We start from the raw sequence: 16128 nt of genomic DNA on the forward strand, positions 1-16128 counted from the left end.
TCCACCCGACCCAGCCTGAGCCTCTGGGCCTCTAAGCAGTGAGGAGAGGCCAGTGCAAAGGCCGACACGCTGCAGTCTAGTGTGCTTTGGGAAACGTGTGAAAGGCTCCAAGAAGGGGAGAGCTGTCCCTGGAGGGACAGAGGACGTCTGATGGCCACTTCCATAAGTACTGACCCAAGTCCTCATGCTCTTGGCTGCAGCCTGTCACGCTCAGGGGTACTGCAAAGCTCCCACCAGCCCAAGCACACCTGTCACGTCCAGATCGCATTGTCCTGTAATTCCCACATAAACGTCACCACAATTCCATGAAGTCTTAGAATCTTTCAGCCCCATTTACAAAGCAGGAAATGGAGACTCCGAAGGAAACAGCTACTAGCTTGAAGTCACATAGCCGGTGAGTGACGGCGCATATACAGACTCTTGCATACACAGGCTGCTCTCGCCTAGGACTTGAAAGCAAGACAATGTTGGGGAGAGAGCAGGGAACACCATTGTTTTATTTGTCGGTGTTAATTTTGCATTTCATTGCAGACAATTTCAAAGGTAGGGAGAATGGTGGAAACCATTATTTCCCAAAGTGGATAACTCAGCTGGAAAGATAGTAGCCTTGGATGTGTTTTCTGTTTGTTTGCTAAAAGAAAGCAGATTTCCAGGGTGGGTCCTGAATAATATTTTTTAAAGGGCACAGTAATTCAAGTAAGTTTGAGAACCTCTGACCCAGTCTCAACAATTAGCCACTCTGGGCTGGAGTGATAGCACAGTGGGTAGGGTGTTTGCCTTGCACGTGGCTGACCTGAGTTCGATTCCCAGCATCCCCCTATGGTCCCCTGAGCACCACCAGGAGTAATTCCATAGTGCAAAGCCAGAAGTAACCCCTGTGCATCGCCGGGTGTGACCCAAAAATCCAACAAAACAAAACAAAACAAAACAATTATCCACTCCTGGGTTTCTCTTATTTCCCCTGTCTCTACCCCATGATTCTGAAGCACGCACACACACCTGGTGTCATTTCCCCTCCTGGGGCATTTGAGATCTGGGCCTGCGTCTGGGCTGGCTCTCACCCTGCTGCCTGGCCTGGGTGAGGCTGAAGATTTTGGTCAACTTTAGTTCATGCACAACAAAGTTGAGGTTTGAAGCTGTTTCTGTCAGACCTAGAGCCCAGGAAGTCCACTGCTCTGTCCAGGAACAGCCTTCAAGGCCTGACACTCCTAAGACCTCTCTGCCATGTGAGCCCAGAATTTGCTCAGGGTATGTCTGAGCTGCAAAAAAGGTTCCTGATTCCTGAGCCCCTGTCAAGGCTGCAGTGAGGCGCCAAGGACACTTTAAGAGTGAGAGTGACTTAAACCCACCTGACACTCTGGGAAGAACACAGATTAGACCCCAAACTAATCTGAACCAGACTTTTAGCTCTACCACTAACTTAACTCTGACTGAGGTAGTCTAGGCCTCAGTTTCCTCATCTATAAAATGGGGATATTGGGGCTGGAGCGATAGCACAGCGGGTAGGGTGTTTGCCTTGCACACGGCCAACCCGGGTTCGAATCCCAGCATCCCATATGGTCTCCTGAGCACCGCCAGGGGTGATTCCTGAGTGCATGAGCCAGGAGTGACCCCTGTGCATCGCCGGGTGTGACCCAAAAAGCAAAAAAAAAAAAAAAGAATAAAATGGGGATATTATACCAAGATGAAAGGGTTGTCATGAGACTCCAATGAAAACACCCAACCCGATGCCTGGTGCATCTGGTTCTCAGCAAGTGCCACGCATTGGTGAAACAGACTTCAGTTTATGTACAGCAAAATTGAAGTTTGAGACTTTATTTTTTTGCTTTTTGGGTCACACCCCTCGATGCACAGGGATTACTCCTGGCTCTGCACTTAGGAATTACCCCTGGCAGTGCTCGGGGGACCATATGGGATGCTGGGAATCGAACCCAGGTTGGCCATGTGCAAGGCAAATGCCCTACCCACTGTGCTATTGCTCCAGCCCCTTCTCTTTCTCCCGAGCCAATTTTTTACTTTCTTCTTTCCCTCCTTCCCTCCTTCCCTCCCTCACTTTCTTCCTACCTTCCTCCCTCTCTTCCTTCCCAGAGTCTCGGTTCACTCTGACCATACCTCTTACTTGACAACTACTCACTGGAACTCCCTGAAACTGTCAGGCTCAAATTCTCACTCTGTCACCTGACCCTCGGTGCACTCATCATGGCCCTCTTTGGGTCTGGTCCCTCTGATTATTATTCCTGCCCCACCCCTGCCCCTGTACAGGCAAGGAAGCTGAGACCTACAGAGGTGTAACATACCTATCACATTCACCCAGCACTGGGTGTTTAATGCCTGTACTATGATATGTTGGTTCTGTGTCTGGAATTATGTCCTCTGCCTCTAATTTCCTGCTTCAAGTTGCAGGTCAGTGTCACCTCCTCCTTGAAGTCTCCCAGGTCCTTCCCATTAGATTCAGCATCTTTCTTTTTGTCCTCAGAATCATCATCATCATCATCATCATCATCATCATCATCATCATCATCATCATCATCATCATCATCCCATTGATCGTCGATCTTCTGGAGTCTCCATTCGTCCTAGCCCTGAGATTTTAGCAGCCTCTCTTTACTCGTCCTTCCCAATGGTGCCGCATTGGAGGCTCTTTGAGGGTCAGGGGAATGAGACCCATCATTGTTACTGGTTTTGGCATATGAATACGCCATAGAAAGTTTGCAAGGCTCTCCCATGCGGGCAGGAAACTCTCGATAGCTTGCCAGGTTCTCCGAGAGGGAGAACTAGGCTATAAGATGTCTTCGCAGCTGCAAGCTTCCAGGAGCTTGGTTTTATAGTCTCTGGATGTTGGCCATTGGTGGGATTACACAGTGCCAGGGGCAGTTTCTGGGTGTGACTGCCTAGCTACTGGAACATGGGGGATATGTCCTCTGCCTCTAATTTCCTCTAATTTCCTGCTTCAAGTTCCAGGTCAGTGTAACCTCCTCCTTGATGTCTCACAGGTCCTTCCCATTAGATTCAGCATCTTTCTTTTTGTCCTCAGAATCATACTTTCTTTATATTTCCTTGAAAGCCTGGACTCTGAGATGTAAGGGAGGAGGTATTGTGTCCCATACATGTTTCTAGTCTGGCAGTTCTTTTGGTTTCTGAAACATAGGAGATCTTCAGTGCATGGTAGAGAGAGAGGAGGAAGGAAAGATGTGAGGTATGAGAGAAGGAAAGGCAATGGAAAACATAACAGAAGACAGGAGAAGAAAGGTGTGAGGGAAGGGCCCTCTTGGGAGAGTTGACTCTAAGAAAAAGAGAAGAAATGGCCTTAGAGGAACTACAAAGTCGTTGCAAGTGGCACAAATCCCAGAGCTGGGTTAGCTTCCTTGGATCAGTTATAAATTGCCTTTGCTAACAATAATAAATATTCTTACACATTAGCTCATAGAAGACAAATGGGTGGCGGGGGTATGGCTCAGTGGTAGAGCATTTGCTCTGCATCATTAAGGCTCTGGTTTGATTCCCAGCACTGCCAAAATTCAGCCCCCAAGCACCGAGCTTGGAGTACCTCCTGAGCACAGCTCACAACATAATAAAGATGAAGGGGTGGGACAAGGAAGGAAAAAAATTATGAAAGCTTTCTTTTACTTTGTAAAAAGTATTAATACTGGATCAGAGCAATAGTACATCAGGTAGAGCACTTGCCTAGCATGTGGTTGACCCAGGTTCAATCTCCAACATTTCATATGGTCCCCCCCAAGCCTGCCAGGAATGATTCCTGAGTGCAGAGCCAGGAGTTAGCCCTGAACACTGCCAGGTGCACCCGAAAACCAACCAAACAAACAAACAAACAGAAAGTATGAATACTCTTTAAAATTATCTTTTAATTTAATCACTATGATCCACATTCAATTAAAGGGTTTCATGCATAGAATGTTCCAACACCAACCCCACCAACACAATGACCACTTCCCTTTACCACTGTCTCAGGGTCTCCCCTCTCCCCTCCCCACAATTCTGGTAAGCTCAGTTTTATACCAGTTCTCAAGTTTTGTTGACTGTGGTCATGGTATTCTCTCACTGTGTTTCTTTATATCTCACATATAAGAGAGATCATTCTGTATCTGTCACCTCATTCTGGCTGACTTCACTTAGCATGATATTCCCCAGATCCATCCACGTAGCAGGAAATTGCATGATGTTCAAGAACTGATGACTGGTCCATGCACACAGTATAATACTCCTCCAGTGTAAGAAAAGATGAATATTCTGTTGAATGTGGAGGTGGGGAGGCCAGGCTTAATGAATGAGGACCCAGGAATCTTCCGTCTCTGCTCCAACAGTCAATCAGGAAACTGATCCTCTAGTACCAGATGGCTACCTGGGCTCAGATCCTGTCACCTCATTCCAGACAACAGGAAGGACGAAGGAAAAGATAGACTTTCACAGACTTTCTGGAATCCACATTCATCTCTTCAGCTTGTACCTCATTGGATGAACTTAGTCACATGATCTAGTTTAACTGCAAGGGATTCTGGGAAATATAATATCCACCTGAGAATCTAGTCCAAGATTTCTGCTGCCCTAAAGAAATCCAAGAGAGTCTCGGGCCAGGGCCGGTACTGGCTCGCGCTCCGCCAAGATTCGACCCAGGTGGCCATGACTTTGCACAGCCACTTTGCTGCTGAACGACCAGGATCCAGAGCCAGCTATATTACTTCGGGTCCCAGCAAGTGCTTGCAGCCATGTCTCCAGACTGTGAACTAAGCTTTTGCCCCACGCCAGCTAAGGGGGGAAATATCCTTCTTCCTTGGTTTTTCTTCCCTCCGGGAGGAAGCAGCGTGGCATCCACCATATTATGGAACTTTTAAACAGGTATGAACTTGGTGGCGCGGGAAAAAAAAATGTGTTTTGAACTTGAAACAGCGGGGGCTTGGGTAGTCTCGGGCCGGGGCCAGTACTGGCTCGCGCTCCGCCAAGATTCGACCCGGGTGGCCATGCCTTTGCACAGCTGCTTTGCTTCTGAATGACCAGGATCCAGAGCCAGCTATATTACTTTGGGTCCCAGCAAGTGCTTGCAGCCATGTCTCCAGACTGTGAACTAAGCTTTTGCTCCATGCTGCCCCAGGAAGGGAAATGATGCAACTTCCAACTTAAATCTCTCTGGACTTAATTACTAAAATACAGAAATCCTAAACCTCTTTATATCTCTTCATTCTCATCAGTGGAAAACTAATTATCAAATGTTTCCTTGTCAATAGGGCCGTATTTTGGGGGGATAAGCTCCAACAAGAATAGTGAGTTCTGTGTTGAAACTCCAACAACAATAGTGAGTTTTGTGTTGAAATATGGAATGTAATCAAGGTAAAGAGAAAATGAAGTGAAATTTATCAGTTATGCAGGTGGGGGTGGGGGTGGGGGGGTGGGAGGTATACTGGGTGGGTGTTTTTTTTTTTGGTGGTGGAATATGGGCACTGGTGAAAGGACGGGTGTTTGAGCATTGTATAACTGAGACATAAGCCTGAGAACTTTGTAACTTTCCACATGGTGATTCAATAAAATAAATTAAAAAAAAAGAAATCCAAGAATCTGTTACTCAGTGCAGAAGGGAGTGAGAAGAATGGGAGTTGGGGTAGAAATTAGCCAATTCTGGGGCCAGTTTGATAGTACAAGGATTAAGGCACTTTGCCTTGTTTATGACCAATCATGGTTCAGTCCCTGGCACTGTGCATGGGCCCCTGAACTGCACCCAGAGTGCCCTCTTACGAGAGAGCTAGAAATATTCCCTGAGCACTACTGAGTGTGGGGTGCCCCCCCCTTCAAGAGCAATAGTAAATTCTCCTGCAATCCACAGGAAGGGGTCCCCAGAACTGGAACCAAATGTGGCTTCCACAGGCATGGTGGATGGTGACCTCTGCCTCTCAGTCTCAGTTCTTGCTGGTAAAAAAGTTCAGTGTACTCAATACCCATCAGATAAGGGGTTGATATCAATGGTATATAAAGCACTGGTTGAACTCTACAAGAAGAAAACATCCAACCCCATCAAAAAATGGGGCGAAGAAATGAACAGAAACTTTACCAAGGAAGAAATACGAATGGCCAAAAGGCACATGAAAAAGTGCTCTGCATCACTAATCATCAGAGAGATGCAGATCAAAACAACCATGAGATACCACCTCACACCACAGAGACTAGCACACATCCAAAAGAACAAAAGCAACCGCTGTTGGAGAGGATGTGGGGAGAAAGGGACCCTTCTTCACTGCTGGTGGGAATGCCGACTGGTTCAGCCCTTCTGGAAAACAATTTGGACGACTCTCAAAAAATTAGATATTGAATTCCCATTTGACCCAGCAATACCACTGCTGGGAATATATCCCAGAGAGGCAAAAAAGTACAATCGAAACAACATCTGCACATGTATGTTCATCGCAGCACTGTTTACAATAGCCAGAATCTGGAAAAAACCCGAATGCCCCAGAACGGATGACTGGTTGAGGAAACTTTGGTACATCTATACAATGGAATACTATGCAGCTGTTAGAAAAAAGGAGGTCAAGAATTTTGTAGTCAAGTGGATGGGCATGAAAAGTTTCATGCTGAGTGAAATGAGTCAGAAAGAGAGAGACAGACATAGAAAGATTGCACTCATCTATGGTATATAGAATAACAGAGTGGGAGACTAACACCCAAGAACTGTAGAAATAAGTACCAGGAGGTTGACTCCATGGCTTCGAGGCTGGCCTCACGTTCCGGGGAAAGGTCAACTCAGAGAAGCGATCACCAACTACATTGTAGTCGAAGGCCATGTGGGGGAAGGGAGTTGCGGGCTGAATGAGGGCTAGAGACTGAGCACAGCGGCCACTCAACACCTTTATTGCAAACCACAACAGCTAATTAGAGAGAGAAAACAGAAGGGAATGCCTTGCCACAGTGGCAGGGTGGGGTGGGGGGGAGATGGGATTGGGGAGGGTGGGAGGGACACTGGGTTTACGGGTGGTGGAGAATGGGCACTGGTGAAGGGATGGGTTCCCAAACTTTGTATGAGGGAAGTATAAGCACAAAAGTGTATAAATCTGTAACTGTACCCTCACGGTAATTCTCTAATTAAAAATAAATAAATTAAAAAAAAAAAAAGTTCAGTGTACTTGCTAAGTCCTCAGAAACTGTGATTCAGGATTGGTAGGGTTTTGTTCTTTTTGATGTCTGGAGGTTTATACTGCAATGAATACACCTCCAGTAGATTTACAATAATGGTAATGAAAGGTTCCAACATCACACTCCCCTCCAGGGTGTCCACTTCCCTCCACCATTGTCTCAGGGTCTCTTCCTAACCAACCCTAGGCCCCCTTGCTCTTGACAATGCTCATTTCTGTAGACCAGTTCTCAAGTTCTGTCACTCTTGACCATTTGTTATCCCCATACTGTGCTTCTTTACATCCCACATATAAAAGAAGTCATTCTGTATCTATCTCTTTCTTAATTTTTTAAAAAATATAAAACATTTTTACAAATAAGAACAGGTTATCAATAAAGTTAAAAACAATAACTGATCATAACCTCACATCAAAATAGATGCCATGCTAAATTAACTTGGCACTAACCTTACTTTAATTGTAAAGTAACTAAAGAACCCCCACCAAAAAAAAAAAAACAACCCACGACCACAACGAATTCACAGTCCTACTGACTCAGAGCAACACCTGAATGAGTTTGAATGTGCACACCTGGTGATCTTCAGGGCATACCCTACTGGTCCAGGTGGGAGTGGCTGGAAGCAGGCGTCTTGGAGAAGGACAAGGACTCTTGGGAGTAGGATGGTTAATGGGAGAGCAAGAACAGGGATACATGTAGGGGAGCATTTCGATTGCTTGATTGATGGAAGCTTTAGTCCCACCAAGGAGAGACATTTCAGTATTCTGCGCTGATAACGCTGGGGGTCTCTCTGTGTCTCTGCCTCTTTTCTTTAACATACTTTGTGAAGATCTCTCCTCACTGCATATTCTAGGGACAATTCCTCAGATCTGGGAATTTGGCACCCTCCACATCACTAAGTCTTAAGCTTTTTTTTTGTGGGTTGAGGGAAGAGTACAAGAAACCACAACCTTTTTTCTTTAATCCAGTGAAAGCAATGCTGTCTCTTCAGATAAATTAGGGGAAATAGAGTTCCAGGTAGTTCACAAACCTGCAGATTTTAAATTTTTGATCTTGAAGACTATTCAATAATTAAATATAAAAAGATCATAGCCTTGAAAAGGGCCCTAAGGGATTCTGGGCTTTCTTTTCTAAAATATTCCTTTTTAAAAAAAATTGAGGGGCTGGAGTGATAGTACAGAGGGTAGGGCGTTTGCCTTACAGGCGGCTGACTCGGGTTTGATTCCCAGCATCACACATGGTCCCCCAAGCACTGCCAGGATTAATTCCTGAGTGCAAAGCCAGGAGTAATCTCTGAGCATCACTGAATGTGATCCCCCCAAAAAAGCATGCATAAATAAATAAATAAATAAATAAATAAATAAATAAATAAATAAAAAAAATATTTTTTAAATTGACTCACTGTGAGTTACAGTTGTTCATGATTGGATTTCAATCATACGTTGTTCCAACACTCTCACATAATCTGACCAAGGCACATTCTCGTTGCTCAATGGAATTAACTGAAATAAGCATTCTTATAAACCCACCACAAGTCAGCATTAACCTATGCAACGATCACTATAACTATGAAATGAGCACCACCATTAACTCCCATTTTAGGAGAAATTGAGATATATAAAGAGGTGATGCTCAGAGTCACACAGCCTAAAATTGGCAGAACTGGAATTATCTTAGGCTATCAGTCCCCAGAGCCATTGTTTTTGTGCTTTTCACTGTTATATAGTAGCCTCTAATTCTCTGGACTTTGAAACCATGCATTTCTGCTTTTGTGCCCTAATGTAAGTGTCAAGCCCCCAGCAAGGGCCTGCTAGAATCCATTCACACCTATGCCCAGAAAAAAAAACGGTAATTATGCCTCTCTCTTCCCAGCTTTTCATTCTGCTGTTATGTTGATGGTTTGCCATTGGCTTTGGTGGGAGCATCTACAACAAAGGAGTTGCAAACATAACAAGTGTTTTGGCCCCAGAGAGTTGCTTCTTAACCCTGTCCTAGCACACCCTTGGGATTTCCTATTTCAGTCATTTAAATGGCTGCAATTTTAGATCCAACCACCCAGCCTCAAAGCACTAAGAAGCCCTGATCTTTCTCCAGACCAATGGGGAATGTTTTGGAGATGGTTTGTGTGCTGTGGTTTAGTGTGGGCTCTGTGTGTGTGCATATGTGTGTGTGTGTGTGTGTGTGCATTGGGGGATATCTAGAAGTTTTGAGAGAGAATGGGCTTTGGAAGGGAGATAGAGTTTAGCTTCTTTTTGTTTATATTTTGGGTCACATGTGGTGATGCTCAGGAATTACTCAGGAATCATTCCTGGTGGTGCTCAGGAGACCACATGGGATGCCGGAGATCAAACCTGGGTAGACCGCATGCAAGGCAAGCACCTTGCCTGCTGCTACTATAACTCAGGCCCCGAGTTTGGGTTTTGTATGGTTGAGTTTCTGGTGCCTGCAGTCTGTTAGAGCTAACATGCACTTTTGAAAGCTGTAAGCAGAGAAGAGACAACTGCAACCTCGGGTGTGAAGAATATATGGCCAACGAGAGACCAGAAGAAGAAATAGGGACTAGTGCTGACACCTGGAACTCTGGAGCAAAGTTTCCAGGAAACCATCATTTTCAGTGTTTTCCAAAGGTGATGGCACTATATCTTCTCCATGCACCCTTTGACACTAGAAGGTTGACAGTCCTTTCCCAGAAAGTGGGATCTCCCTTCTCTCCCCTTGAACCAGAGCAGCCTGTGATCAGATTGGAAGTGATGCTACGGACTTCCTGTGGATCCTCACCCTAGAAACCTCATTTGGGGAGGAAGGAAACAGCCACTCACAAGAGCCAGGTGACTTAGCTTGAGATCATGTCTCGTGGCAGCTCTGGGCCTCTTATTTTGGTTTTTTTTGGACTTTATTTTTTAATATATTTTTAATTTTTTTAAAATTTTATTGACTCACTGCGAGATAGTTACAAGCTTTCATGTTTGGGTTACAATTACACAATGATCAAACACCCATTCCTCCACCAGTGCACATTCCCCACCACCAATATCCCCCGTATAACCCCCTTTCCCACCCTCCCCCTGCCTCCATGGAAGACAATATTCCCCATACTCTCTCTACTTTCAGGCATTATGGCTTGCAACATCACAAGTGTTTTGGCCCCAGAGAGTTGACTGATGGATCATCATGATTGGTCCATTATCTACTTTTGGCACACATCTCCCATCCCGACTGATTCTTCTAAGCCATCATTTTCTTAGTGATCCCTTCTCTCTCTCTCTCTCTCTCTCTCTCTCTCTCTCTCTCTCTCTGGATCACACTCGGCGATGCACAGGGGTTACTCCTGACTTTTCACTCAGGAATTACTCCTGGCGGTGCTCAGGGGACCATATGAGATGCTGGGAATCAAACCTGGGTTGGCCCAATGCAAGGCAAATGTCCTACCCACTGTGCTATCGCTCCAGCCCCATGTGATCCTTCCTCTATTCCATCTGCCTTCTCCCCTCCGCTCATGAAGCAGGCTAACAGCTATGGGGAAATCCTCTTGGAACTCGGGGCCTTTTTTTGTTTTTGCTTTTTGGGTCACACCCAGCAATGCTCAGGGGTTACTCCTGGCTTTGCACTCAGGAATTACTCCTGGCAGTGCTTGGGGGGACCATATGGGATGCTGGGGATCGAACCCGGGTCGGCCGCGTGCAAGGCAAACGCCCTACCCGCTGTGCTATCGCTCCGTTTTTTTTTTGTTTTGTTTTTTTTTTACTCTGGGCCTTTTAAACCCCTTCAACAAAGAACTGAGTGGCCAGAGCAATAGTACAGCTGTAGGGCACTTGCTTCGCACATGGGTTCAATCCTGGCACCACATATGGTTCCCAAAGCAACCTCCAGGAGTGGTCCCTGAATCCAAAGCCAGGAATCATCCCTGAGCACAGTCAGTGTGCCCCCTGCCAAAATGGACCAATCACTATACTGATTTATATATTTTTAATACATAGAAGTTTAAGGAGCCATGTGATACTCAGAAAAATAAAAGAAACTATAAAAAAATTTCATCATCATTGAAAGAACAGGATTATAGATTTTTCCCTTCTTTGTGCACTTGTCTATCTTATTTTTTCCATCTTTATAGTTGATAAATTATTGACAAATAAAAAATGCTTATATTTAGGGGCCGGAGCGATAGCACAGCAGGTAGGGCATTTGCCTTGCATGCAGCCGATCCTGGTTCGATCCCCGGCATCCCATATGGTCCCCCAAGCACTGCCAGGAGTAATTCCTGAGTGCAAAGCCAGGAGTAACCCCTGAGCATCGCTGGGTGTGACCCAAAAAGCAGAAAAAAGATGCTTATATTTAGATTATAAGCCATGCTTTTTCAAAGATATACAATCTATGAGTTCAAGTGTTCTTGCTTATCACAATCAAACTGATGAACACATCACATCACACACTTCTTTTGTACATGTGTGGTTGATGTAGGTAGGTAGATAGGGAAAGGCCCTTGGCAATGAAACAGATTAACAAAGCCTCTAGGAGGGAGAATCCTGAGACTGACCCACCTTGTGGATACAGAAAACAGACCTGATAAGACCTTCAGCAGACCCTGAGGAGGTTGGACCCCTCCCCATGAAGTTCCTCAATTCTGTCAACCTCTCCCTTAATCTGATTAAAATGTGATCCAGCCTAAAGAGGACCCAGCCTCCCTGGTAACGGACTTTCACCTGGAAAGAAGCCCCCACGTGAGGGCAGGTTGGAGAAACCCTATAAAAACCAGCCCAATAGCCCATTCGAGGCTTCCTCCACTCTTGGAGAAGCCCGCGTTCTCTCTTGAGCGCGTTACTCCTACTGGTTTTTCTTTTCCACTTATCCCTTCCTCCCTCTCTCAGAAACCTCTGAATAAAATCTTTTACTTCACTGCTTGTCTACTCCTGAAATTCTTTTCCGCGAGCGAGACAAGAACCCAGTTACCGTGGGTCCCGGGTGTTTGAGGCGGTGGGAGAGAAAGTGACCGTCTTTCTCCTCCCCGCTTCACGAAAGTCACCCGTGGGGCCCACCGACACCATGGTGACAACACTTAAGAGCTATACTCTTAGCAATTTTTTTTTTTTGCTTTTTGGGTCACACCTGGCGATGCACAGAGGTTACTCTTGGCTCTGCACTCAGGAATTACCCCTGGCGGTGCCCAGGGGACCATATGGGATGCTGGGAATCGAACCCAGGTCAAGTGTAGATTATAAGGTTGTTAGCTATAATCACTCTGATGCACATTAGAACTCAAGCATACTCATCTTGTACCTCTTTGTTTGTACTCTTCAACCAACAAAACCACCTACCCCCCGCCCCCAGCTCCAAGCTTATTTCATTTAGCTTGATTTTCTCCAAGTTGTTGCAAATGGTATGATTTCCCCCTTTTTATGCCTGAATAATATTCCATTCCATATTTATGTGATAATCTGTGCACATGCATATGTGCACGCATGCACACGCACCACTGTGTTTTCTTTGTTCATTTATCCATCCACACTTAGACTGTCTTTACATCTTGACTGTTGTGAATGATGCCGCAATGAATGAATATGGGAGTTCAGAGATTTTTTGAGATACTGGTTTTATTTCCCTTGGATATATGCCCAGAATTGGGATTGTGTTATTCATTTTTTATTTTTTCAGGAACCTTTCCATTATTTTCCACTGTTGCTGTCTCTATTTAAAGTCCCACTAAGGAGCCGGAGCGATAGCACAGCGGGTAGGGCGTTTGCCTTGCACGCGGCCGACCCGGGTTCAATCCCCGGCATCCCATATGGTCCCCCAAGCACCGCCAGGAGTAATTCCTGAGTGCAAAGCCAGGAGTAACCCCTGAGCATCGCTGGGTGTGACCCAAAAAGCAAAAAAAATATAAAAATAAAAATAAAAAAATAAAGTCCCACTAAAAGAGTTTCTATGTTTAAAAGGGTTCTGTTTTCTCCATATTACTTGTTTGTTTTTATATTTTACTGAAAATAATACTGTAATAACATATAGAAGGTGATATCTCAATGTGCTTTTGATTTGCATTTTCCTGATGGTGAACATCTTTTCATGTACCTATTAGCAAACTACCTTCAGGAAAATGATCCTTTGTCTTGTTTTTTGTCTGTTTGTTTGTTTTTTCTTTTTGGATCCCACCCAGCAATGCTCATGGGTTACTCCTGGCTCTGCACTCAGGAATTACTCTTGGCGGTACTCAGTGGACCAGATGGGATGCCAGGGATCAAACCCAGGTTGGCTGCATGCAAGGTAAACGCCTACTGGTATATTGCTCCAACTCCTTTGGCTCATTTTTTAATAAGGCTATTTTTTAAATTTGGATTTGATTTTATTTGATTCAGTATTGTGTTATATGAGATCTATATGTAATATAGATAATCAATATATATTATCAATTTTATAGATATTATCAACTTGACCAGCTTGATAATATTTTTCTCCATTCCATAGGTTCCCTTTTCATTTTTGTTGAGTATTTTTTCTGCTACATAGACACTACTTAGTTTAGTATAGTCCCACTTGTCTATTTCTTTTTTTGTTACTTGTGTCTTGAGTGTTACACCCAGAAACCATGTATTTCTAAGACAAATGTCAAGGAATTTCCTCCTCACATCTTCTAGAAGTTTTGCAGCACTGGGTCCTGCACTTATGTCTTTAAGCCATTCCAAGATCATTTTTTATATGGTGTAAGTAAAGGTGTTGTTATTACTTGGGGGAGCCTATCCCTCTGCCTAGCACTCAACTTTGCAACACTAAGGATTGTGGCCCAAACATCCCCTCCCATTTTTTCACCTGACTTAATACTAAGACTAATGCCAACAAGAGCAAAGAAACTAATCATTGGTCACACGGGTGACTGCTGATTGAGAAATCAAATAAGCACCTGACAGATTGCCAGATGAGTGACTGATGAACATGCTGGCAATTTGGATAGCTATAGACAGGGATTGCTCCTTACTCTGACCAAGACTTAGCACGGGGCCTGCTCAGTATGTGCTCGATAAATAATTGCCTTGTCATATGAGAGAGACCAGGTAATGCAGGCATCATTTTCCTGAACCCAATTCAAAGGCCAGAGAGATAGCTCTACCCTAAAGTTCATGCCTAGTCTGGGTAAGACCCTGAGTGCCATTCCTGCCACCATGCCCCTCCCACTCAAGGGCTGCCAAGAGTAGTTCCTATAAAAATAAATAAACAAAAATTAAATTAACTAGTACAAAGAAGAACAGGAGAAACAAAGATGGGGGGGTTTTGCACATCTTCTGTCGTAAGAGGACAGGGCTGAGTTCTTGGCTGCAGGCCTTTGAGAGGGGCATCTCGGGGTCAGAGGTGAGGTTGTATGGAGTTCTGGGAGGGAATGACATCATTTATTCAACTTTCTGAGCACCATAATGTTTTCCCTTTACGCACTGGGGTCCTAGAGATGCTGAACTGAGAAGCAGAGAGAGGCCACCTTTGCCCTTTGAAATAATTGCTGGTGCTTCCTAAGGCCTGGTCTTGAGGAATTGTAGTAGTCTGTCTTCTGTGATTCTGTTCATCACAAACTCCTACTCAAGCTCTCATTTGAGACCTGGTTTCAGTGCTCCTGGTCACTGCTGATTCTAAATTCTTAGCACAGGGTGTGTTTAGGGTCATGGACTGGGACCTTCGGGAGTAAGAAGCAAGACTCCCTACAAATACTCCCAACACACCTCTGGCCTCCTGCTGAGTTAAAAGGCAGGTAGAGGAAGTGAACCAAGTACTGGGGCCCTGTGGTCGGGTTCAAGTTCCAGCTCTGTCACTGGCTGCTTCTTTAAGGGAAGCCACATTGCTTAACCTCCCTCCCTCCAAAGCCTCGACTTCCTGGGAAAGTATGACAGTCATGAAAAGATGACCTGACAATAGTAAGGACTCAGAAATGTGTAGATGTTTGTAGGAATGAAAAGTCCTTTCAGGTTTATGCCTCCCCAGCTTTATGAGGATAAAATAGGGCTGTGTTTTCCATCTCACTACCCCTCAACCCACACAGAGTACAGAATTCCACTGCCAGGCCTGTCTGGCACAGAAGTGCCAGAGGTGGCCCAGCACACACCCTCTCTCTCAGTCTACCTGAAGGAAGAATGAGGGCTTAGGACCAAATGCACAGGGCCCTCTGCCTTGCCTGCAGATAGCCTCTCCAAGAACAATGGCTTAAGGGGCAAAATTGAAATTTGCTTCCAAGCTTAAGTTAATTCCTGGAGTGCCACTTTTCTGCATATTTATGGTAATCATCCTTGCAACAAAAACAGTGACTTCACTGTCTAAATAATAAGGTAATTTGTTACAGCTAATTACGCAGTGACTTCCTTAATCTCAATTAAAAGATCCAAGAGTATTCCTGCCCTCTCTCCTTCCAATATTCTTGAAGACCCCCCTAATGTATTCTGGATCACAGATTAGTGGGGAGCCAAGAATGGTCCATGCCGGGCAGAACTGCTAAAATCCATCCCAGCAACGGGAAGCGGTGATTTATTGTGACATGGAATGTGGGACATTTCCCCAGCTTTTGTGATTGTGGTAATGAAGCTGTAAACCAAATAGCATGAAATGAGGCAAGGCCTTACAATTTAATCAGCTCGTAAACAGATCTACTGCATCAAGCAAATGACATTATTATCCATCCGAAGTAAATCATGCTAATCTCGGGAGATAAAATCAACATCGTTAATGGTCACATGTCATATTCATCAACACTAAACCATCCCCTTTGACAGATTAATCCTAACTACAGCTCCCAGGATGTATGGTAATAGGGCTTGTAGCATGCATTTCACTCCGCGCCAGGCTAACCAGCACTCTTAGGCTGCTATTACAAATAATTTTTTTATTGATTTACATATTTTAAAATGCATTTAAGGTGAGGCACCATTAAAAACCCTGTCACCCACCCATATTTCTTCCCTCCATCCCCAGCCTTTATTAATAGGAACAGGAAGACAAACGCAGTAAGCCTTATAAATACTTTGTTTA

Source organism: Sorex araneus, chromosome 3 (assembly GCF_027595985.1).
Source record: "Sorex araneus isolate mSorAra2 chromosome 3, mSorAra2.pri, whole genome shotgun sequence".
Lineage (NCBI taxonomy): Eukaryota > Metazoa > Chordata > Mammalia > Eulipotyphla > Soricidae > Sorex > Sorex araneus.